Source organism: Colobus angolensis, unplaced genomic scaffold (assembly GCF_000951035.1).
Source record: "Colobus angolensis palliatus isolate OR3802 unplaced genomic scaffold, Cang.pa_1.0 Scaffold56, whole genome shotgun sequence".
Classification (NCBI taxonomy): domain Eukaryota; kingdom Metazoa; phylum Chordata; class Mammalia; order Primates; family Cercopithecidae; genus Colobus; species Colobus angolensis.
In genome coordinates this window covers 8,375,874-8,400,222 of record NW_012119154.1, presented here as the reverse complement: position 1 = coordinate 8,400,222, position 24,349 = coordinate 8,375,874, and the positions used below count along the sequence as shown (strand labels likewise).

The 24,349-nt window shown below is 37.2% G+C and overlaps 1 protein-coding gene across 4 annotated transcripts in view; it reads right to left on the bottom strand.

Annotated features, from left to right (window-relative positions):
* ARPP21 (cAMP-regulated phosphoprotein, 21kDa) overlaps nucleotides 1–24,349 on the bottom strand; it is a 157,816-nt gene that overhangs the window by 116,957 nt on the left and 16,510 nt on the right. The window contains exon 1 of one of the 4 annotated variants that reach the window (XM_011961574.1): nucleotides 786–811. The exons of the other annotated variants lie outside the window; for them this stretch is intronic. The gene's annotated coding sequence lies outside the window, so the exon portion shown is untranslated. Of the gene's footprint in view, nucleotides 1–785; nucleotides 812–24,349 lie in introns of those variants that run through there. 4 annotated transcript variants of the gene reach the window in all.

Here is a 24,349-nt window from a genome sequence, read left to right as displayed (position 1 = left end):
GCCGGCTGTTCAAGTCAGAACGGCACCCACGCAAGGAGCTAAAATTAACAATTGCATTATGCACCGAAGATTACTCACTTCAATTTTAACCTTTTTTAGTGAAATCTCGCACTTTGTATTAAAAAAAAAATTAAAAAAAAAAAAAAAACAAGCTTGTGTGTTTGCCCCAATGAGAATCAGGATCACCTATGAGCAAAAGTTTTGCTTCCTTTTTGTAACCAAAGCCTTTATCGTAATTATAGAGTATATTATATATTTTAATGCTGTAGTTTCTCTCTTTATGAAAGTTACCTGAATAAAGTGTACTGAAAGGTTTTGATTAAATGAAACATTCTCTATGAAAGTTAAAAAAAAAAGAAAGAAAGAAGAAAACTTTTATAATGGCATGGCTGAGAAAGCTCTTTTCTCTCCATTTATAGTTTGGGAAGAAGAATGCCTAATATTCTTGTTGCAGGGTGAACACAATCTATCCATAGCCCTCCCTCCCCATCGGGATTGCCACTGCCAGCTGGGCATTCTGTTTGACAGCGAAGAAACATTGACAGAGGGATTCAACAGATTTGCAAACTTCAAGCCTGTTGAAAACAATCCATGCTATAATGTGCACTTTCTCTTTCTCACAACTCCTACAGGAGCAGCGGCAAAGACAGCTTGAATGCAAACACAGAGACGTGCTCCTAATAATATTTGCCCAAATCAAGCTGCATCTCTTCCTTTTCCCTATAACTCTACTCTGGTGCACAACAGCTAAATCCAACAGCATGCACACCTCTTCCAACATATGCCTGTCTATGAAAACACTAAATGCATCCCAGTTATTTAGTTTGAAGGTTAGAAACCCTCTCTCCCTCCTCCTTGCTACCCTCTTCTCCCAAGTTTAAACGAGCACAGCTGGTTCCTTACAGGATTTTACTGTGGCTATATTAATAACATATTGGGTTACAAAGCCATTTGTTGTGCAAAGGGAAAACAACTGTTGAAAATTCAATCACTTGTACAGTCAATAGTTTCTGGATTTATTCATGTTTTATGAAGATGGATGATTAGACTTTAAACTATGTTTCTTTCATTTTTGGAAATTATATGGCTTTTGAGAGCTAGACATGCATTTACGACAAAACTGGATTGCTAATCAATAGTAATTTTAATTTTTCAATTTTGATCAGTTTCACCATAGCTACTATAACTAATACTCAATATTAAATAGAAATCATCATGTCTTAAACATTAGAATCTATTTAACTAAGAAGCCCGTTATCTAATATGTCTTAGCACAAGCATCAGTGATGGTTATGAAATGCATTCTGGATTCTGTTTTACTTTTCCCAAGTTGAATGACGTTCTCAAGGATCATGGCAACTCTTGATTTCTCTTTAAGACCCTCATATTTGTACAGTTCACTTAGCAGGTGAACAGCAATGTAATTTCCAAAACTAAGTCTTAGATGCATTATTCCAGCCTCAGTAGGAGGATGCAAGATATAATTCCTTCCAGGAAGAGAGAAAGAACAAACTGATATTCACATAACTAACTCAAAGCGGGGACAGCCTGGATATATGTGTGTGCGTAATTACCAGGACACGTTTTGAAATAGCACCAAGCTCTAAAGTCAGTGAGGTATTATTCTTGCATGCCTGAATCATAAAGTCATCATCTACCAAGATAAAAGAGAATATGGGCATATGGGAATGAGCAGAGAGGAACATATGGATCACAAATATTTTTGTAACTGATTAAAATTGTTCTCTTTGCTGAGAAAGCAGTGCCAGGAAATCAACCCTACTTCAGCTTTCTGTTCACCAAACTAACCGGACTCGTCCACTGCCATTTAATCTTGATCTGTTTCAATTTCTTTCATTTCTGCAAATAACCCAAACTATTTTTAACAAATATCTTTTCTTCAACATTTAGCTAATAAATATTCTGGCCAAATTTCAACTGTCACAGTTTGAAGGATGGAAGGAGAAAGACGAGACTATATACAAATGCACAAAATAAAAGTTACTGTAGCTTTTTTTAGTGGAAATACTATTTTAAACATAATTTTGTGGGTAGTATTTAGTAAATGCTGTCAATAGTTTGCAAATTAAGCTACAGAAAATTAATCAACAATGCTGTAAACTATTTACCATGAAGAAAGCAAGTAAAATAATTGCTATCTCACTTTATATTCATGCTGTTTCTTATTTCTTTAGTTTGCTTTAGAGTTGAACACTGTAATGATTCGGATTGTAGATTTGAGCAAGAAAGGTAGAGAGAAGAAAGGCAAAATGAAAAGCACCAAATATGCTGTCTTTTATCATCACTGTCAAAATAGATATGTGCTCTGTGTGTGTGTGTGTGTGTGTGTGTATGTTGTGTGTGTATTAATCACTGTGCTACCAGTTGGGAAAGAAAGGTCAGATTTGATTCAAATTTCAGCAATAAAATAGTTCACCAATGAAAGGGAAATTAAAGTTAAATTGTTATCAATAATTTGGGAGTGTCACTCTATTAGCCACTTTCTTCACAATACTTGTGCTAAAAAATTAACAAGAGAAAGACTAATACTAACCCAAATTAGCATGGGTGCTTTATGATGAAACAACACAGTCAAGATTTACTTATTGAAATTGAAATGTTTTGCCAATATGTACTGCTTCTTCTTTTTAAGCTGGGCATGGTTCTGTAAATGAAAGCCACTTGTATATTGAGGTGGTTATTGATTTATCAAATTGTCACATAAGATATATAAATATTGTAAGACTATATAAGCCAAGCATATAACCCATTCTCAAAACAACTATTCTGTTAAAGTTTAAGAAAGATTTTGAACCCTTAAAATTAAGTTTAAAGCAAGAAAAAAAAAGTAATTGGGACGTAATCATTTCAAAAATAAGAACAACAATGCCATGAATAGAACGTACATACTAATATCTTTAGCAAGTCTGAAATTTTTCCAAGGTGACCAAAAATATCAATGAGAAATTTTCACACTAATTAGCCTCCCAAAATGTAATCATTCAGTAGTGCATAAGAAACACTCAACCAGGAGCTTTACCCTTTAATTAAACTCTTTATGGTCAACCTCATGTGCAGGCATTCTGTAAGGTTCTTGAGCCATCATGAAAATGCCAAAATTGTCAGAAAACCTTTTTATTGGAAGAACAGAGGCGGACATTTAAGAAAATAAATTTTCTGGTTAAGATTTTGGGGAATATAAATGTTTTAAGGAATATCCTTGCTTAAACTTTAACATAAGAGCCTGACACTTTATAAACATGTAGAAGGTTAAATATGGGATCTCACATTTCCTTTTTTAACTGTGGTAACCTGGATCAAACATAACCAAGATCAACTTTTAGCAGAATGCCAAAAGTGGAAGGAACTGATGCCAAAGCTCTGCACAGAGTAGCACCATAATAATCATGAACGCCATTAAAACTAAGGAAGGTCTGTTGTCAATAAAAACACCTGAAGAAAGGCCTTGTGCCAGTGTTTTATTTCTTTATTTGTATAACAAGTCTTTACTAATCTTCCGCTATGAGCAAGAATGTTCTACACTGTGACATGTCATTCAGGTGAACTAACACAATCTCACATTTAAAAATATTTTTTCTTACTGAATATAAATTTAAAAATAAGCAAATTAATATACAGACATACAGATCAAAGGCAGAAAATGATACTATAAGAAGGGAAATTGGAATTCTGCTTTACAAAATTTCCTCTGACATATTGATGAATTGATGACACATATGTATACAGACTAGTTCTTTGGATGTAACTCGACTCACACCGGTACCTACTAAATGCTATCATCATCATCATCATCATCATCATCATCTTAGCAGTACCTGGTGACATACATTGCTATTTATGTATCCAGTGTGGACATGGCAAGAATAAAAAGGTTAGATAGAGAAAATACAATGTTCAGAGAACACCTGCACCTTCACCAGAATCAATGCATGTACAGCCAATGTGCTTTCACCAACAAAGGGTAACAGACATCAAACTTCACTGAAGAAGACAACTCTATAATTTTTTTTCCCAAAGCTTACCCTGGATACGGTCCTGGTACAATACAAACATCAGGATGTCAATAATCTGAATGAGAGAGCTGGATGGAATGCAATACCTGATGGGCAGCCTTGTCACAAGACTGGCCCAGTTTGTGCATATTTTTGCTACAGATAAGAAGGGATTTTTGACCAAAATCAATGTCACAGAGAATGAAGCCAAAGGCTCTGATTCCATGTTAGAAAATAAGCCAAGAATCTGACAGCATCAAGGTTAGTTTTAGTTTGAGTGTGTGACCATTGAGACCAGTCCAAAGATTTTTAAATGGCCTAAACTTCCATAACCCATACAGGCAAATCGCCATCTTACATTTCCAACATCATTCTATTAAGAGTCTGGCATAATTTATCCATATGCAAGGTGATGTCATCAACCTCCAGCATGATGCAAACTTAAAAAAAAAAAAAAGTGCAAATATCCAGAAAACCACAGAGCTGCAAAGAAGCTTGAAATTAGTTAGTCTAACTGACATTAAATTCAATGACTTGGACAAGATCTAGAACCAGACTTATCTACAAGCAGAGTTGGTTCAGGTAACATAGTCATTTTGACTGGATGTCAGAGCTCTTTTCAATAACCTGTGTTCCTCTAGTGATGGTTCTATTAGAAATAAAGGGCAAGTTTACCTAATCTATGCAATTAATTCCCAGTACGTCGCAAGAGAGACCCACACATTGTTTTTCACTGGACCACTCTCTTTTCTCCTTGTGAACGAGCCTACAAATACTGCACAGAAATGACCTGAGCATATCATCTGATGATGGTATGTGTGTCTCTTTCTTGGATTTATCCCCCAAATCACATGGACACATTTGGGTTTCTAAATCCTTATGCTCAGTTTCTCTTTTTGAAAATCCTTAAGGCCCATGTTTCATAGCTATCAGAATGCCCAATTTCCTCCTTCCACACCTAGAACTCATAGTGTCCAACTTTCCAAAAGCCGCACAGAAAATCACATGCCTGCATTATTCCCAGATAAAGTGTACCCAGGGTTTGTAGGTAGGCATGATAATGTTTTAATGTGGAACAACTAATTATAATCCATACTGGTGCTGAAACATGGGTAACCTTTCAAAAAGACTGTCTCCTTAATCTTCAAGCAACAAGCCAGGATCTCAGACTTGAGCAATAGCCTCATCATTCCTAGTGTAACTGGAACAAATTTCCCAGGTACTTAAATAATTCTGTTAGGATCTTGTGGATAATGATACCATATAACTTTTCTAAGGCAAAAATGTTCTTAAGTAGTCAGATCTTCCAGGAATTTCAGTGAGTTACACACTTATCCTAGATATTTCTCTCGCTATCACTATTCTGTGATCTCCTATATCAAGCAGTACTATTTCAGGGATGAGAACTGGAAATGATCCTCTGAAATGATGATACTCTTGTTTGGGCATTATTAATCTAACTGGTACTGGAAATTCTGCATTCTACATCCAGTTCAATTCAATTTAATAAAATATTTAAAAGTTTCTTCTTTATCTGGATGTCAAGAAAACAATTCATTATTTATTTTCAGTTATTTCTATTGGAGACACTCTCTAATGAAACAATAATTTTTCATAAAGTGCATATCTTCAATTCTGGCTTAAAGGATTCAAAAATATAAAATTCAACACAAAGAAAAAAGGCATTTTTAATAAATGAGGAGAAATACTAATTTTAATAGTAATCATTATATCTGACATGAACTCTTTTCTTCTTCATTCCTACAAGATGTGAAAGAAGCATCTGTCATTTCAAAAACAATGAAATAACAAATGTGATGCAGTTAGAGGTGCCAAAATGGGAGCTAAGTGTTTGAGTTATTAAAACCTTTCTCAAAGAAAGCAAAAAGGAAGAGACATTTAGGTAAAATGAATACAAGCAAATAAAAATTGCTAAGTTGTTATTTTGTCTGATTTTTGAAATGTCCGTAAAAGTCATGTTTACTCCTACATATACATTAGGGAAAATAAGATGTTTCCATTGCTATGACATCTTTGTTTTATGTCAATACTTTGTATTTTGTACCATAAATGACTGTTTCATGCCTTAATATTGCCTTTTCAGATTTATTATTACCAAAGTCATCACTCCCAAACCTTTTAAAAAGGAATCAACATAGAAGTTTAAATTGCCCATCTATGACCTCAGCTCCCTCCCTAACAGCAAAATGAATGAAAGGATTTTCTAAGGGCGCAAAAGAATGAAAGGGGGCAAGTCCCCAAAACTAAAAGCCAAAATGTGAGCATAAAGGATCTATGAACCCAGAAGCTATGGTCACAGGAGGTGTACTCCACTTCCAAAAGGGAGGGAGAGAGGGCAGAGAGAGATTAACCAAAACGGATGTATGCTGCCATCCTAAGTATAGCTTATGGAATTTCAGAAGACACAGGAACAAAGGGAGTTTCCAGTTATGTAGGGCAGCTCTGAGCTATAGTTTTGTGTTAACCTCTTAACAGCATTCTCTTTCTCCAAGATTCAACCACCTCACCAATGAAACAACTACATTTTATTGAGTACTACACGGGTATTTTTTGACTGAGGTTTTTACATGCATTATTACATCTATTAATAATTCTACACAGATGATTATATATATTATTACAACTACCTTTTACTGAGTACTACAGGAGTAATTTTTGACTGAGTCTTCTACACAGATTATTACATATTATCCTCACATCAAACACATTTATTCATTGCTAGCCTACAACAGGGAAGACAGCAAGCTGTCTGCCTGTCCTATCTCTTTAGTGTTAAGTTGGCTGGCTGATGGCTTGTTCAATCACTGGATTCCCCAGGTCTTAGAAAAAGCAGATGGATCATTCCTTAACAAAGCTCAAAATTTGAACAAAGTAGTAAAAAGATTCTCTTCCCACCATTGTGTAAACTCCACAATCATGGGGGTTTTGCCTATTTTGTGTATCTCTATATTAACCCCAATACTAAGAATAGTGCCTGGCACATAATAGGATTTGCTGACTCAGTGAATGAAAAGAGGCTTAAAGCCCTACCTGGATTCTAATCAGTAATGGCTGTGTGACTTCGCTGTGTTTCTGCATCCTCCACCTGACGGCCAAGATATCTAATCATGCGAAGACCTATGAAAACTAATGTGGCAATAACGTTTTTTCTTAAACTAAACCAACAGTCACTAGAAGGTACCTGAAAGTAAAACCAGGACATGTTTCTGGATGTTTGGGTCTCATGAAGGTTTTGGTCTGGCTAAGCTCTGTGATAGTGGGCCAGTCCATTCAAAGAGAGCGAGGCATATTGACTGGTCTCCTACTGTGCACAATATTTTGTGGCCTTCTGGATAGGATACTGGGGAAAGGAAAGAGATGGCGCTTGCTGGGAAGCAGCTATGAAATTAATTACAGAAGTCAGCAGACAAAGGGATTTGAGAGCAAAGCAACCCAGAGGACTGAAGCATATAATAAACCCATATTCCATTGCTAACATTAAACTTAGGGGTTTCTCAATGTCTTCTTGAAAGCTAATTTTGAAAATCTATGTTAAGGAAACTAAAGAATGTAAGTAAGGAAAAATAGAGACAAACGAAAAGATATTCTCATTAAAGATAAAAGGAGAGTGCTGAAACTTTGAACTGATGATGCACATGCGGATGAGTTTCTTCAGGCTCTTGGTGCTTTCTAGTTCTGAGAAAATGATGGCATCATTAATTGCATGATTTATCATAATTAAACTGGCCAAACATCTAGGCCTCACTTATATTGCTAGGTGACAAAAAAACTAGATAAAAGCAATGTCTTTTCTTTCTTCCACACTTGACTTCTTTCAGTGTTGCATGAGGTTTCCTCCGAGTGCTTATTACTTTAACAGCTTCCTCATCGAAATGTCATTTCTCCCCTTAAGAGGAAGTGCCACACAGGGGCAATGGCGTTCCTATTACAAAGTGGAAGATAATATATTCTCATCACATGTGCCTGTTCTGCCTCTTCTTAAATGCTGGGGTCTTTTGTTTTTTCTCCCTGTTTGTTCCTTTCTCTATACTTCCTAATATAGTGTTACATAAAATTACCTACTAACACCACTGAAAACAGTCATGAAAACAAAAAAGTGCTGTGTTGAGATCAACATATTTGCTAGAAAAAATGTAAGTGTTCAAGAAATAATTCTGACTCTCCCCAGACTTTCTGAAAATAGGTGAACTTGAAATATAAAATAATTCATTTGACATTGGCATTTATATTGGTAGCAACATTGTGTTGGAATTTTTCCTCACCACAGTTAAATATCTTTTGGTGTGTTTAAATGGAAAATGCAAGAGGTTAACAACAAAACTACCTGAGAATGGGTGTGAATGTACTGCAGAAAAAAGGTCCATATTCAGGACCTCAAGTGCTGAAGAACGTGTTGCAGAAGTGTTTCATGTGATGTCTCTTTCCCTAGGAGACAAGAAAAGCAGCCAGGAGAGTGAACGGAGCTATGTACCTTCGGAGAGAGGACTTACGGAGACTCTGGTACAACAAGTGTACCGTATATGAAAATAAATATGCAAAAGAGTGTCTCAAAGCCTTTATTTCTAAGCCATCAAGGGTGTGACTTGTGTTTGGGGCCATGCTTTAAACACTAGCATTTTGAATAAATGTTCTAGATGAAGAATGCCGGCCATAGACTCTAAGTTCCTTGGACAGAGACAGCCTTCAGGCCAGCGTATCTTCCAACTGTTGTTTAGTGCAGAGCAGGAGCACTGTTGATACCAGCTTGCTGAAAGGATAAATGAATACATTCCTGGGAGGAAAACATTTTCAGGAACCTCACAACACATCGATGCAGCAGAATCTGCGGTTCTTTTTTTTTCAGTGTGTCCACGGCTTAGCCAGAAGGTACGTTTCCACTTAAACTATCTGAATTGGTGTGTGTTTGTTTGTGTCAGGCACAGGCAGCACTCAGGCTCTGGGGCCATCTGTGGCAATGCTGATTGGACTCCAGATGCCCTGTTTGAGAATAACCGAAAGAGACCATGTGGTTGGTCATTTGTAAGAGTAGGGCTGCAGTTTGAGGTTGGCCTGCCTATCATCATTGAATGTGAGAACTACGATCACATGAACATGCTCTACCTGAAAAGGCTGGCATGGCCCGATGATGTCAACCTCCCCGTAACCCCTGCCTGCTGTAAGCCTGACTTTATCTGATGTTCCTCTTTTTTCTTTTTAAACAAAACATTCTTCTTTGAAGGAGAAGTGAAAGAGTCAGTTACATTCAAGACTAAAACCATTTTCAGGTGAACATCTTCTGCATGATGGACTCTCCTACTTGGGCGTTCCCTGCACAAACCTGACAATAAGACCCTTCAATCCTAGCAAGCCAGAGTCAAAGAAATTGGGTTTTTGCTTTTTTGTCATCTTCATGTTTCAAAATATTTAATACTTTTCAATGATCTTATAAAAAATAAATGCTGGTATAATCTCTGTGAATTATTAGAACTTGCTATCATTACCTGTTACTAAAGAAAGAGGAAAAAGCAGATTCTTAAACCATGCCAAATGAAGGAACTAGCAGAAACTACTGATATTTGGGAGGAACACAGTCAATCTGAACTCATGAAGAAAAAGGGTTAAATTGTGCTCAGAAACTCCCTGGGGTTTCCTGATGATGAAGTTGAAGATTTGGGGATTTTATTCACGGATTCTACAATGCCTAAGCTAAGTGCCTGGAAGGGGTAATTAGTTTTGTACATGGTTGTTATGGGCACACAAAATAGTCTTAAAGTGTACTTTACAGACACTACAGTAGAAGAAAACTGTTGGTACACATAGTGCAAACTGGCATTTCAGAAAGGAAGACGTGAAGTTAACCCACCCTCTTGGATGTCTCTAATGTTTAACCTTGCACTTGAAAAAAAAATGGGATGTGGCATTCCTATGACAAATGAAACAATCTGATTCCTGAAAGGGAGGCTGAAAATCTGGCATTACACAAAAGAATAGGAACGTAAGAAAGTGTGGTTTTGAATGTTTACAAGAGTGTACATCCAAACTATGGATGTGGAATTGCCAGGGTAAAATTATCCAGCAAAGAATCAAAATTATGCTTTGATATATCACAGAAATGAACTATCTGTCAATCTCATGTAATATGAAATACTCAGCTTCTGAGCTGTGAGCTTATTTGTGAAACCTTCAAGATTTTAAACGTAGGTAAGAAAGGAGAAGCCAGTAGTTGCATTTGTAACATATAGCAAGGTACTGCCAGAACTGGAATCTTTTTTTGTTGAATAGTCTCCTTAATAAAGTCTAAGGCCTAAACTTTGGGAAAAATCTTATGCACTGGGAGAAATTATTACCTTTCTGCGCTCATAATGATAATTAGGAAGGAAAGAAGGAAGGAAGAAAGGAAGGAAGGAAGGAAGGAAGGAAGGAATGCCGGCCGGCCCGACTGTCAAAAACTCTCCTGCAAATATATGAAAGTGGAATATGAAATATTTGGAGGACTGTATTAATATGATGAAGATCGCAGCAAAATTTAATTTTCACAAATAAATGTAAAACTGTGAAAACAAAATGGGTCATTTATTCTTCATTGCTAGCACCTAGGAGAGAGGACTGCTCATAATTATAGATAAGTATAATATTAGGAATAGCATTTCCCTGTATTTGATAAAGTCTGATAAATAGAAAAATGTGTTCTACACCTCAAAAATTACATATTTTCAGTAGACAAAGAGATATAAAGAAAGTAAAGAACACAATGAGATCCTGTTGCATCTCAAAACATATCTGCCTGATGACAAGAGAAGAAATTTGAATCTCCAAGTACCAAAGAAGTCTAAGCATATTTACATAAATGACTACTTTTAGTCAGTCTCACAGGCATTATTAGTATCCTAATTTTAAATGTTTATGTGTGCCCATATATAATTTGTGTAATTTGATTCTTGTCAATTTGCAAATGTAAAAATGGCAGATCCCAGGTATCTAAAATCCTGTGTGGTTCAGAACCATCCTTATATCCTGGTAGACTCTGTTTTCAGTTCTGGGAGCACTAGCCCTCTGCTGGCAACTCTGTGGCCTGACCACTCATATGGGGCTTGGGCATACCCATAGATGCCAATTCCAGATCGGGCCATGATTGCTGTACACTTCAGAGACTCCAGCAGGAGCAAGGAGAAGATAGCATGCCAGCCAGTGGAACACGTTGACTATTTGCCCTACTGGAAATCCACTAGGCTCCCCGAGATGCCACACTTAAGGTGATGCTGCACAACTGAAAAGAAATGCTGCCCATCTAAGTACTAAAAATGCTCTGTTTTTTTTAGGTTTCCATTTTATTTTAATTTACTAAAAAATATATACTTCCAAAAATTTACACTTTTATATTTAGGACTATTATTTTCCCAAAATGGAGAAGAACAAAGTCAGAGATGTTACTTTACAATAAATAGTAGCAAGAAATTTCTGAGGGAGGGACATTGTAAATTTCCTGAGAGGGAAATTTGTGTTCTCACTTACTTTATGAGTTTCTTCTCCTTCTCCTTCTCCTTCTCCTTCTTCCTCTTCTTCTTCTTCCTCTTCCTGTTCCTCTTCTTCTTCTTCTTCCTCTTCCCCTTCCCCTTCCTCTTCCTCTTCCTCTTCTTCTTCTTGTTCTTCTTGTTCTTCTTCTTCTTCTTCCTCTTCTTCCTCTTCTTCCTCTTCTTCTTCTTCTTCTTCTTGAAAAAAATTACTGCAGGTGATCTTCAAGACTTCCTGACTTCCAAAGTGCAGTATTTTGGAGTGATACTGCATCAATATCATTGCAAAATTTCATTATAAATTAACTTGTCATGCATTACGATCCAATTTAAGACTAGATTACATTTCCTTTTAATTAACTAGAAGGACTGTTACATATATTTTTCTCTTCTTTTAATCTAGCATCTCTCTCAAATATAGTAAGAAGTGATCAAAGCTGCAAATAGAGTCCAACTCCAAGGGTCAATACAAAAAGATTGCTGCTTCTTTGAGAAGAATCTGTAAGTGACTTATTCCTCTCTCACATAAGTTATTTTAAAATGAGGAATATGGTACTAAAACATCTAGTAGAATGCTTGGAATTCAATAATAACTTGATGAATTACTTATTTAATGAATTAAAACATAAATTTAGCTAGTCATGAGATTATAACACCTAATCACAATGCAAAATGAATGTGGTTTCATTCTTAAATTAGTTCCCCATTATCATTATCACTGCCACAAATCACATTGCTAAATAAAACTAGTTTTACTATGACATAGCTTGAGATTTTGAATAAAAATTAAGTTAAATGTTAATATAAATAGTATCAATTTAGAACAATTTTAATATACTTATTGGAGACTCACTCTGTGCCTGACAGTATTTTGATTAAAGAATATAGTATAATAGGACTAGCCCTTGAAGAGTCACATTTTAGAGTGGAGGAGGCTGAGTCATAGATATATGAAGCATATCAAATATTTCACTCTAGGGGTGAGGCAGAGCCTAAATTCTGATAGGTTGGTTCTGGGGCTTCAATTTTATCCATAGGCTTTCGAAATGAGTGAGGATAATAGTTACTACATGCCCGGCAATAAATACTAAAGACATGCCATAGTGATGCCAGTGGTAATTCAGGTGGAGAGAACCGCAGGGGTTAGTTGAGGCTGCATGTTTATTCTAACCTTTCCAAATCTCAAAAAAACCTGTTTACTTTTATATTCAGACAAGTAAATATAAAGACTGAGAAGAGATAGAAAATAATGAATTAATTTGGATGCCTGTTTGCAGTATTAATCACACTCGAAAACAGGTTTGTGGTTGAAATATAATTACCCATTTCATTAAAAAATAGAAAAGTAAAGACAAGGGAAAAATTGTTAATAAAGCTAAAATTAAGAAGAAGTACATTTAATAAAATGTGCAATAAAAGGAATTTAGTCTATAAAAAGGCATGTTTGAAATTAATGTCAAAGACAAACTAAAATAAAAACCCTACACCTACACACAACCAAATAATTTAATAAAAATTTTAAAACTAGTTGAATAACACCAAAGAATGTCAAGATTTATTAAATAAACATTTACATTATCATAAAATATGCTTTGTACTTGGAATAAATATCAAAGTCAAAACAACTCAAAATCATTATAAACAAAGTCAAGAATAATTTTGCAACATGACTTGGGCTAAAATTTCTTAAGAATTCAGGGATACTTTTGTGTGGAGCCACTGACTGGAATATTTTGTTCTAAGCTTGCTTCCCTCTACAAGAAACCAGTACAAAAACAAATCAGGAAAAAAATAACAGTTTGTGGGAATACCCTATAACTCCATGTAAAGAAATTAAATTCCCTTGTGCTTGGTTGGCTTAGATTCAGGGAAGGGTATATAAGCGACAACGTAGATATTCATTGGGAGCATTCTCAGTATATACTATTTATTAATCTCCTTGACTGAGTAGCCCCCAAGTAGGTTTGCCACTTTTAATCAGCTCCTACTTCAACCACTATTGTTTGAACCGCAAGGTTGGAGTTGAGGTTCTGAGGAGATGGGCACAGGCCAGTTGAGCCACCATACAGCGAGCAATGATCTGGGTGTTTTAGAAACCACAACAACACACACATCCTGTCATGTTTCCTTTAGAAAACCATTAATGAGCAGGATACATTTTACTGCCTTCCACATACTGTGCATACACTAACTAAATACCCTGATGAGAACCAGCATTACAATGACGACTAGAGTACAGCCCTGCCCTCTAGCAGACTCCAGGGGAAAGTTGTATTAACTCTTTAAAAAATGGGATAGGGTTCATTAAGTGGCTCTTCATCTGCAGCAGTGCTTTCGAAAACGAGCACGGTTTCATGGACAAATGCAATATTTACCCAGTGAATTCTTTTCTTGTTTCTCAAATATAGGAAATGACTAAATCCTGAATGTTTGATATAACCTCTTGCCTCCTAATGCATGTTTACACTATACAAAACAACTCAGTGGTAAAGTCATTTGAAAAGACCTATTACCTACTGCAATGTAGAACTAGATACATGGCTGTATGTGTGTGTTATCTAAGTACACATTTTGATTCTGCAGATATTTTTAGAGTGTCCATGTATAGCACTTTGCTCAGAACTTTCCACTTACTTTAAATTTTTACTTCAAAAACAAGCTCTTATAATTTCATGAGAGTTTTATGATCTTGTTATCATATTAAAAAAAAAAGCTTAGGCTGTTTATGATCTTGTTATCTTATTTTTTTAAAAAAAGCTTAGGCCGAGGGCAATAGTGGTGTCCTTTATACTTATCTACATAAAGGCCACATAAAACCTAGGACTCGGTTCTTCTAGTCCTGTATTCTTTCCAACTTGCTTTTGTGCATATGTAGACAGACATAAATATAAACCAAGACACACTTGTGTTAAACTTATGTATTCTGAGTTAGGGTGGTCCACTCAGCTTTAACTTTTAAAATCATTCCTTTAAGATCTGCAAATTCATTGGCCTCCAAAGGAGCGAAAAGTTCGTTTCTTTCAGTGACCTAAAATTTTTCATGTAATTTGAATGTTGGAGAAGTCTCACTTGAATTAGGTTACACACACACAAAATAGCAGGTGGGCTAAGTCACTCAGAGTATGCAAGTGACACTCCTCTGAAGCCCCTCCCTGAATGCCAGATCAGGCCACATAGCAGCCCGGAGTTGGTTCCAGCTCAGAGAACAGAGCAGCAGCTGCTGGGAGTTGGCGGCAGCCCAAGTCTCAGCTGTATTCTTGGCCTTCTGCCTCCTCCAGGCACTTACCCGGGGCGCGTGACCAAGGAAACAGCTGAGCCCCCACCTCAAAGAGGAAACGCAACCGCCACAGCCCCCGCCGCCACCTGCTCCGGAGCCAAACAACCAACAAATTCCTGCTCAATTTGAAGGGGTAAAGCGGACTGCTGATTCACTCCTAGGAACGCCGGGGCTATTTCCACTGAGGATAGAGGCATAGCTCAACAGGATTGGAACGCCGTCGTGAACGCTCTGGCAGAGCCACCTGGGGCCATGAAGTTGCAGGGAATCAGAAATGGTAGAATAGCAGTTACCAGAGTCCAGGGATCGTGGGAGGGATGATGGAGAGAGTCTGGTCAACAGGTACAAAGTTGCACTCAGGAGGAAAAAGTTCTGTTCTAGAAGTTGCTCTATAGGATAACTATAGTCAACAATATTGTATTGCATATTTCCAAATAGCGAGAAGAGAGGATTTTTAATGTTCTCACCACAAAGAAATGACAAATATTTGAGGTGAAGGATATGCTAATTACTCTGATTTGATCATCACACAATGAATACGTGTCGAATACCACATTATACCCCATAAATATGTATGCGTCAATTAAAACCCAAATCAAACTTTAAAAGATAGTTTAGATGTTCAAGTCACAGGGTTCTAGTAGATTTCAAACACTGCTTTAGATACTATCTGCAAGAGTTTTTGAAGATACTCCTTTTCTGCAACAGTAATTTTGATTTTCGTTTTATAGTGCGCTGAAAATTTGCCAAGAACATGGACGACGGGACAGCTCACTTTCATGTGCAACAATTTCCAAGAGGATCCTAGGTTACACAGCATAATTACAAAACTAAAGCAAATATGTTAAATGCCCTGCACCTTTTTTGAGACGCCCAGTATGGCCTTCTTGAGTGCCACGAAGCATTAAGATAGCCTCAGGCATCAGCACACATTCCAGGTCCAAATCCAATTCTCACGGCCCAGCAGGCAAGCTGGGACAGTGGAAATGCGAGTATATGGCCCAGCATTACTCCGGAGGACTGTGGGGGTGAGCATGCCACTTCCCAGAACCGTGGCTCTGACAGCTTCAACTGCACTCACGTCAGTGCTATTAAGAGATGTTCCTAACTTCAAACATTGTGAAATCTCACCCCGCTCCGAGGACACATCCCTCCAGATCTGTCTCCGATCAACACGGGAGGCTGTGCTTTGTGCTATTAAAAATTTCTCTGGAACAAGAAAGGCAAAATGCTGACGTTCTATGATGCATACATGGGGGTTTGTTACACAATTATCTCCATTTTGTGCACATTTAAAAAATTTCCATGATAAAAAGTTCAAAGTATAAAAATTTGTCTGGGGATTAAATCATTGTCAGATGCAAGAACTATGCTCCCAAACTGGGCTTCTGTCCAGGTGGGAGAAACTCTGATTTGTAGGTGATTGCTTATTATTTCCGGGGAGAATGTGAGGGGTTTAAAAACCTTATAGATCACAGCTTTTTTTTTGAAAAAACTGATCCACATCGAGTGAAGCCTTTTCTCCCTAGCAGATATACACAATTTTAATTCAATTCTGGGGTGACCGTTTAGATACATTTGCTCTGGGGCATCGTGAAGTTTCTGTTGTTATTTTTTTTAATTTGTACAAATTTAGAGGGTACATGAGAAATGCTGTTACATGTATACGATGCACAGTGATAGAGTCAGAGTATTTAGGGTGTCCATTGCCTGAGTACAGTATCTTTTTGTTAAGTATGGTCACCCTACTCTATTATCAAACACTTAATCTACTCCTTCTATCTTGCTGTATGTTTCTACCCTTTAATTTACTTCTCTTCATCCTTTCTCCCCCCAACTCACTCACCCTTCCCAGTCTCTGTTATCTATCTTTTTACTATCTCCATGTGATCAAAATTTTTAGCTCCCACATATAAGTGAGAATACGCAATCTTTGTTAACTTTTTTTACCCTTCTGGTAGATTTCACTTGGTGGACACAATTCTCCCTTCAAGTTCTTCTTGCCTCTTGTAGAACTGTCTCTTCTGCAGAGAGCTGCACTACCTCATGCACTCTCTTTCCTAGAATAATCCACATCCAATAATTCAATAACTGATCAAGAGCGGACTGGAAGCCCTGAGATCTCAACCCTTTGTGGGACTCTCTGAAGGTCATTCTAGTGGCAGAGCTTTCTGCAGGATCAGCAGAGGCTGTCCTCATCCTCTGGCCTGAACTGCAGCCCACCTTCTCTCTCTGCCCAGTCCTGTTCCCCTCTCTGTCCCTCTGTGGGGTTGGTCCCAAGAACTCTCCTTAGTAAACATCCTGCACATTTAACTCTATCTTGGAGTCTGCTTTCCAGGACCCTGCCTACAACATTGCAGGACATCCTTTCGGAAGGGTTGAAAATGCTTTGCAGTAGTGATAAAACCCAGGTTAAGAATCACCCCTTAGTTTTAAGCCATTTTTAGCTTTTCTTAATCACCTCTCTAATACCTGGCATCTCATCACTGCTCCAAATTGTGCAATATTTCTAAAAGCATTAAAACTATACATACGATATGCACATGTATGCCAATTGGTACTGCTGAGCTGGCTTATATGGGATCACATAATTAATTCTTAAAAATAAACCATACACACTATGATTCTTTCCAATGGTGTGATTCTCTTCCACACCTGAAATCTCATCTTATTTTGACCTTCAACTCTCAGAGGCCACTATAATGCTACATAATTCTCTAATCTCAAATCCAAAGTATGTCTACCATGAACACCTCCAACAATTATATCCTCAAACTTAATTTTAAAACCACCAATAGCGAACACCAGGCCTGACACATAATAGACATTCAAGATATTATGATTACATATTAGTTAGTGCCCATAGAGTGTTCCAAAACGTATACAAATTATCTCATTTCTTACTTCACAACCACAAATAGCTATGTCACTGTCTCCTTTATACACATGGGACAACTAAAATTCAGTAAGGTCAAGGAACTTGCCCAAGGTAACACAATAAGTACAAAGGCATCCACTGTGTCTCATTCACTCTCCAGCAAATATGTATTATTGTTGCCTACAAAAGTACTCTTTTGGGAGATGAGGCAGGACATAAAAAGGTCAATGAGAATTGAATACTGTTGATTTTTTGAATTTTATAGATGGTCATAAGAAATTTATAAGTGTTCTGATTTCTTTATGCTGTATATATTTTCAAGTTTCTATGTTCCATGCAGAGAATGTATACTAGCAGTTCAAAGATTCTAATAAAGGAGCTGCCTAAATAATTATAATAGCAACTAACACTTACAGCATGTTTCTATGTGCTGAGCAGTATTCTATTCCATGACTTTTACTGGTGAAGACACAGAGTCACTTTATCTCTTTTCCTTTTTGTATCTCATTGTTCGCCATTTCTCCTTGTGGATATGGCTGGAGGAGGTGAAGTTTTAACAGCACAAATACACCATTCTCACGAGTACAGCTCAATAATTGATTTTTATGCTATGACAATGAATCAATGAGAGAATATTAAATTATATTCTGTATTTGATGTTTTACAAGACCGAGATTTTTATTTAAATTGGTCAAAGTAAAGCACTTGGTCTCCTGGAGGATCCAGTTTTAATTGTACAGATAATCCACGTGTATGTGATCCATGTGTGTAATTAGGCCTTGTTATGCCGGTGAAGTAGATAAAGTATTATTGACCCAGCTCCTACTGGGTGTAAAAAATTCTGCTAAAAATTGTGAGATGCAAGGATAGATGTAGCCCTGTACCTGCCTTTAAGAAATTTATAATCTGCTAAAAACAAGGAGTTACTCAATTTAGCTTTCCAACTGCGTATTTTCTTTGTTTTTCAGTAAGTATGCTAGGCAGTGAATTCCAAATGAGTCCTTATAGGATTGTTCACTAATTTTCAAGATAAAGGGTTAATTTAGACTAATTCATTATTTGGGGAAAAACCCCACAACTATCTCTCATCCAGTAAGATAAAGAGAGTAGTATTCCACAAAAAAGAATAGAAGCATTTACTCAAAATCCTCAGTCAAAAGTCAGTAATTCTCCTTTCTGATAATTACCTATCAATAATCTGATAATTATCCCCCAAGAAGTGAACTTTGAGAATGAAGTTAGTCATCATCTTAACCTCTTGTTACACACACTTGAGAGTTAGAAGCAACATTCCTCTGTCTTTCCATGAGAGTTCAAGTATTGCTCTCCTTTTCCAGAACTTTCTCCAAGGATGACACAGAAGAGATTTCGAGGACACAGACTATAGCCAATAGCAAGGATGGTTTGAAAGAGCATAAAGTGAGGTGTACTTTTATGGTGTATGTGCGGGTAAGCGGGTGGAAGCAGAGTAAGAATTTGGCCTGCTCACATCTGGAAGGATGGGACCAGAGGCAGAAGCTGAAGCTAAGAACAAATTCAAAGAAATGTAGGAGAGCAAGAGGTCCTCTGGTGGCTGAACTGATCATTTATAGATACTGTCTTGTGTTTTATTCAGAATTGGAAATAGACCAGCCCCCTGTGTTCTCCTGGAGGAAATGGAAAGAACTATGTAAAGGCAGATATTTAAAAGATTTTTCAGTGATACCTCATGATTATTTATTAAACCACCTCTTGCATTGCTCTAGGTCAAAAAGGGGAAAAAGTCAAGGTCCAAAAGCGGAGAATCCCTGAGAAGGATGCCAGGAAGGCTTGTCAGGGCTAGAACACTGATCTGTCCCTTGGCAAAGCCTCTCATGCTCTCCCTATGCCAGCAGATGGTGCAATGCACACCTGTGACTCTTGTCACAAAACAGCTCTCTGATGTTTTTATTACAAGAACTTATATGACTCTTTACACACCCAGGTGTCATTGTGGACCAATGTCTTTTGACTGAGCTACTCCTGAACTAATATAGTGCTTTTGGTATAAAACAGGAAGCCCCTCCATCAGTCAGAACAAAACCCCAGCCACCTCTATTCTCTAAATGTTTCCTCCTTTTGAGAAACTCATCTTACAACATGTGATGAATTACTGCTTCAAACGTGTATATTAACCAACAAAATGAGATTCACCCCTTTATTAACAAATCTCCTAGCTCTCTACCACCCACTTTTCATGATCTGTTCCTCCTCTGTGTTCACCTTGATGTCTCTATCAGGCTACATACCTGCACTTCGGCACTTATCCCAGGGCCTTGAAATTATCTGAGAGTCAGGCTGTAAGTTCCCCAAGGGCAGGGATTGTGCTTTGCTTATCTCTGGGTCTCCAGGACCCGCCAAGATGTCTGGAATACAATAGGAAATGAATACATGTTTCTAAAAATGTAAGTGTCTTCTACAAATGTCTTCTAATCATCTAAACCCAGAAAGATCTATTAATTTTTCAATTGCTTAAAACATTAACTATTTATGTTATATTCATATTATCATATTTTAAAATGTGCTTTTAAGGCATAAATGTAACCAAAAAAATCTGAACTTGTGTACTGTGTGCTGTGTCTACCTGAAGAACACAAGTGTTTGTGGAGTCTGTATGCATTCACAAGCATGTATGTATGTGTGCTGGGACTTAATGTAAAAAGGATTTCTTAAAATGGGTCTGTGTAAAAAAAGTTGCGAGAATAGATGACATCATGTTTTCATATCTATTTGAAGAAAAACTTGCAATATACATAGCTCATGTCTTGATTATCAAAGTCAGCAAGAGAGAATATGGGCTGTGTGGGGTTCCTGCTGTGAAATGCAAACATTATCTGTGAAATTCAAAGACTTTATCATTTAAATATGAGGATTGATGCCTCTGATGAAGATAGAGCATCTTAGTTAAAACAAACAAATGATTATCTTGGACAACAGTGTAAACAAGACCCTAATTCATGAAGCTGCTAATTGCTCTTCCCAGCTGCAGAAGATTGGCCTGCACTCCATCTCTCACTGCTCACCCTGTGAGTAACATTTGTACACTCTCTCCTGAAATTCAGCACAGCACAGGTCCAGCCTTACACATCAGAGCCTGGGGGCCAAAAAGGGGTCAGTTCAGGAAAGAATCTAAAAGGCAGATACTTAAAGGAATCAAGGGCTTCATTTTATAGACGTATATTTACTTCTATGGCTGTGCTGGAATTAAGCTCATATTTAAATTACTTTATTTCCTCACAAGACTTACGGGTATGTCATCAGGAGAAAAACTTCAGCAACAGTCTTTGTAACCAAGAGAAATTGATATTACATGTCACTTTTTGAAAGTAAATCTAAAAATTGATACCTGGATAATGATCTTCACAAACTCCCAGAGTTGTTCATATTTAATTCAACTTAAATACAGATATCTTAACTCATGGTAAACAAACAATAGCTATCGTGTTTTCATACATTATTTCATAACAAAATGCCAAAAAGAACACTTTATACATAGTGTTTTTAATCCTCACTGTAACGAATCATTCACTCATGGAAGGCAGAAGAAAGAAAGAGAAAGAAATAAAACAGGTTCAGAAAGGATAAAATTCCCTGCCCAAGGTCAAACGGTATAAAAATTATTCAAACGCAGTTCTCGAAAACCCATGCTGTTTCCACTGCCTGCCATCACAGTGCCCAGTCTATGGGTCTGGAGTGTGTTCACCAAGAAAGGAATGCAACACTCACCCATATAATCACGGGTACTGATTAAAGAAAGATGCCGAACAGTATAAAAACTGTATCTTCTATCACAAGAGAGTATTATTCCAGTTATCACTATCCAGAAATGTGCAATTACTTTTTATCAGTAATGTTGCTTCAGATATCCCACTAACATACAAAAGTGCACACTCAACACTTGATTCTCTAGTAATCTTAAAACTGAGAACCAAATTAACTATAGAAGCCCCTGTTACTGTAGAGTGAATGCATGACCACTGGTCCAAGGCCCAAATGTTGTCATATCTGGGAGAGCTCTTTCTAAGGTTTATGGAGCCTCACCTCGACCACCATGCTAGGATTCAGGCTTGGAGATTACTTTGAGGAATAGAGCAGACCCTAGGCTGTTGCAACCTCAACCCACAGCTGCCTTTTAGGACTAAGTCAACTGAAACTATCTTTGAAAAAAAAAGAATGCCTGTGGGGAACATAATCAGAGTTTAACATAAGAATGATCAGCGTGACACTGAATGGAAGGAAAACCTCCTGTTTCTAAGATTTGGAATGGAGTTTTGTAAAAATCTGTCTGTTCCACAAGTTGAATCAGAGAAAAAGTGAGGTGAAGGGTTCCTCAGCCAACTCTTCTCTGCTCAACCAAGGAAACTGGAAAAGCAGATTCCTCAGGCTGGTAGTAGGCTTCTCAGACAAACTTCCTCTTGGAAAAGCATCTTATTTAACCAGGCAGCGCTCAAGTCTGACAGACGTGAGAGCAGTTTTCTGGTTCTGCAAGGGGACAGTGTCCACAGGATAGGAGACACGGTACTGTCCAGCTTGCCAACATGTCTGCCCCCACAACAGCACCACAACGCTTCAGGTATCACCAGGCATTTCAGCTGCCCTCCCCCTCTGCCCATGGCTACAATTCTATCCACACCTGCTTCTACACCGGCAGATCCACGTAGCCATTGGCATCCTGTATAGCTCAGCTCAAACACTAGACTCTGAATGCATTCCCCAGTTGGTGCAACCAAGTCATTTCTGTACAAAGATTTGTGAATTATCTAAGGCTGGTGGATCATATGTAAACTGTATATATCTGTGATGTCTGTATATATGTAAACTGATATCCATTAACAAATATATCAGTCTATTGTAAAAGGAGGAAATATAGACAAAAACAAAACAAAAAACAAAACAAAAAGCAGAGAAGTGTTATGGAATGGTTAACTGCATGGACTCTAAAGCTGGACATCAAGGGCTTGAAGACTGACTCCACCATTGACTCTGAGCAAGTTACCAAATGTGTTTGCGCCTCAGTTTTCCCATCTGAAAATGGAAATAATAAGGGTCCCTAACTCAAAAGTGGCTTGGAGGATTAAGCACATTAATATACATAAAGTACTCAGAAGAGTACTTCACACAGAGTTGCGCTTATACATGTATTAGCCATTAACTCATTCACTGAGAGAAACATATGCATCTATTCAACAGATGTTTATTGATATCACCTGATCAGAGCCCTGGCTAGAATTAAACTGCCAATACTTCTGGAGACCTGATCTTCCAGACATTTCTAGAGACCTTAGTGTCTTTAAAAATTATAGCTACTTCAGAATGGTATGGGCTTCCAGAAGCCCCAAGGTAGCCACCACTGGGCTCTTCAAGTTGTGAATGGATGGCAATTTCTGAGGGCGTGTACATATATGTGGGAGGTAACTGGATGAAAATTCTAGAGTTGTCAGTTTTTCACAGTAAGTCTGAATGAGAGAAATAAACATGTCCATGAAAATCGTTTTTAAAGCAGAAAAGTTTACAGGAAAGGATTCTAAGAAAAACACCGAATGAGGAAATAGGGGAAGGGTACCGGGGTAACACAGTCAAGGACTATGTCAGCCAGATTTTTCCAAATTCCAAAATTTGCCTAGGATCTCTGCCTGGAAAAAATGGAATTAGTACCCGTTCTGAAGAACGTTTCTCATAGAGATCATATCTTTTTTATGTCTTTTGTTTGAAATAAAGCATATTTTACTTATATAAATTGATACTTTTACCTCATATAACTGTGCAGATTCAGTTACTTGATGTAACTAAATGGTAGTGTAATTCTGCCTTTTTTAATTTTAAAATTATTATACAGTAAATTTGACTTGTTTAGGTGCTGTATGGTTTTATTAATTTTGACACTTGCATAAATTTATATAACCACCATCACTAATTATCAGGCTACAGAACAGTCCTAGTTTTTTCACTTCCTCATACTACCCCTTTACAGTGACACCCCTCCCTTTGTCATATCTCCTAGCAGTCACCAATCTGTCCTTTGTCATGATAGTTTTATCATTTTGACATGTGGTATAAATGGAGTCACACAATCTGCAATGTCTAGAGATTGGCTTCTTTCACTCAGAATAATTCCCTTGAAATCCATCCAAATTATTGTGTCAATTAGTAATTAACTCCTGCTTATTGCTGAGCAATACTCCATTCTATGGATGTGCTGCAGTTTATCCATCCACCTTGTAAAGGATATTTGAGTTGTTCCTAGTTTTGGGGCAACTAAAATCAAAGCTGTTATAAATCTTTGTCTTCACATTTTTGTGTTGACAGTTTTAACCTCTAATGCTCACCAATTTTTATTTTAAAATTTTTCTTGATTTTTAGAATATCCAGTCTTGTGGATTAGGGGATTATTATTATATCTCAGTGGATTTTATAATCCTACACTGGAAACCCTTAATACACACAATCTTAGAGAGAAATTTGTATTCAATAATCATTCAAAACAGAAGCTGCTTAACTCTGTCTAGTGGAATCTGCTATCCTCATCACCTCCTTTAAAAATACGTTTTAAAAATAATTTTTCAATGAAAGTGAATTCAAAGTTATTCTAAGATTAGTTTGCTTTGAAATTTTATAGTATTCCTTTGTTTTTAGACTATAAAATGTCAATCAT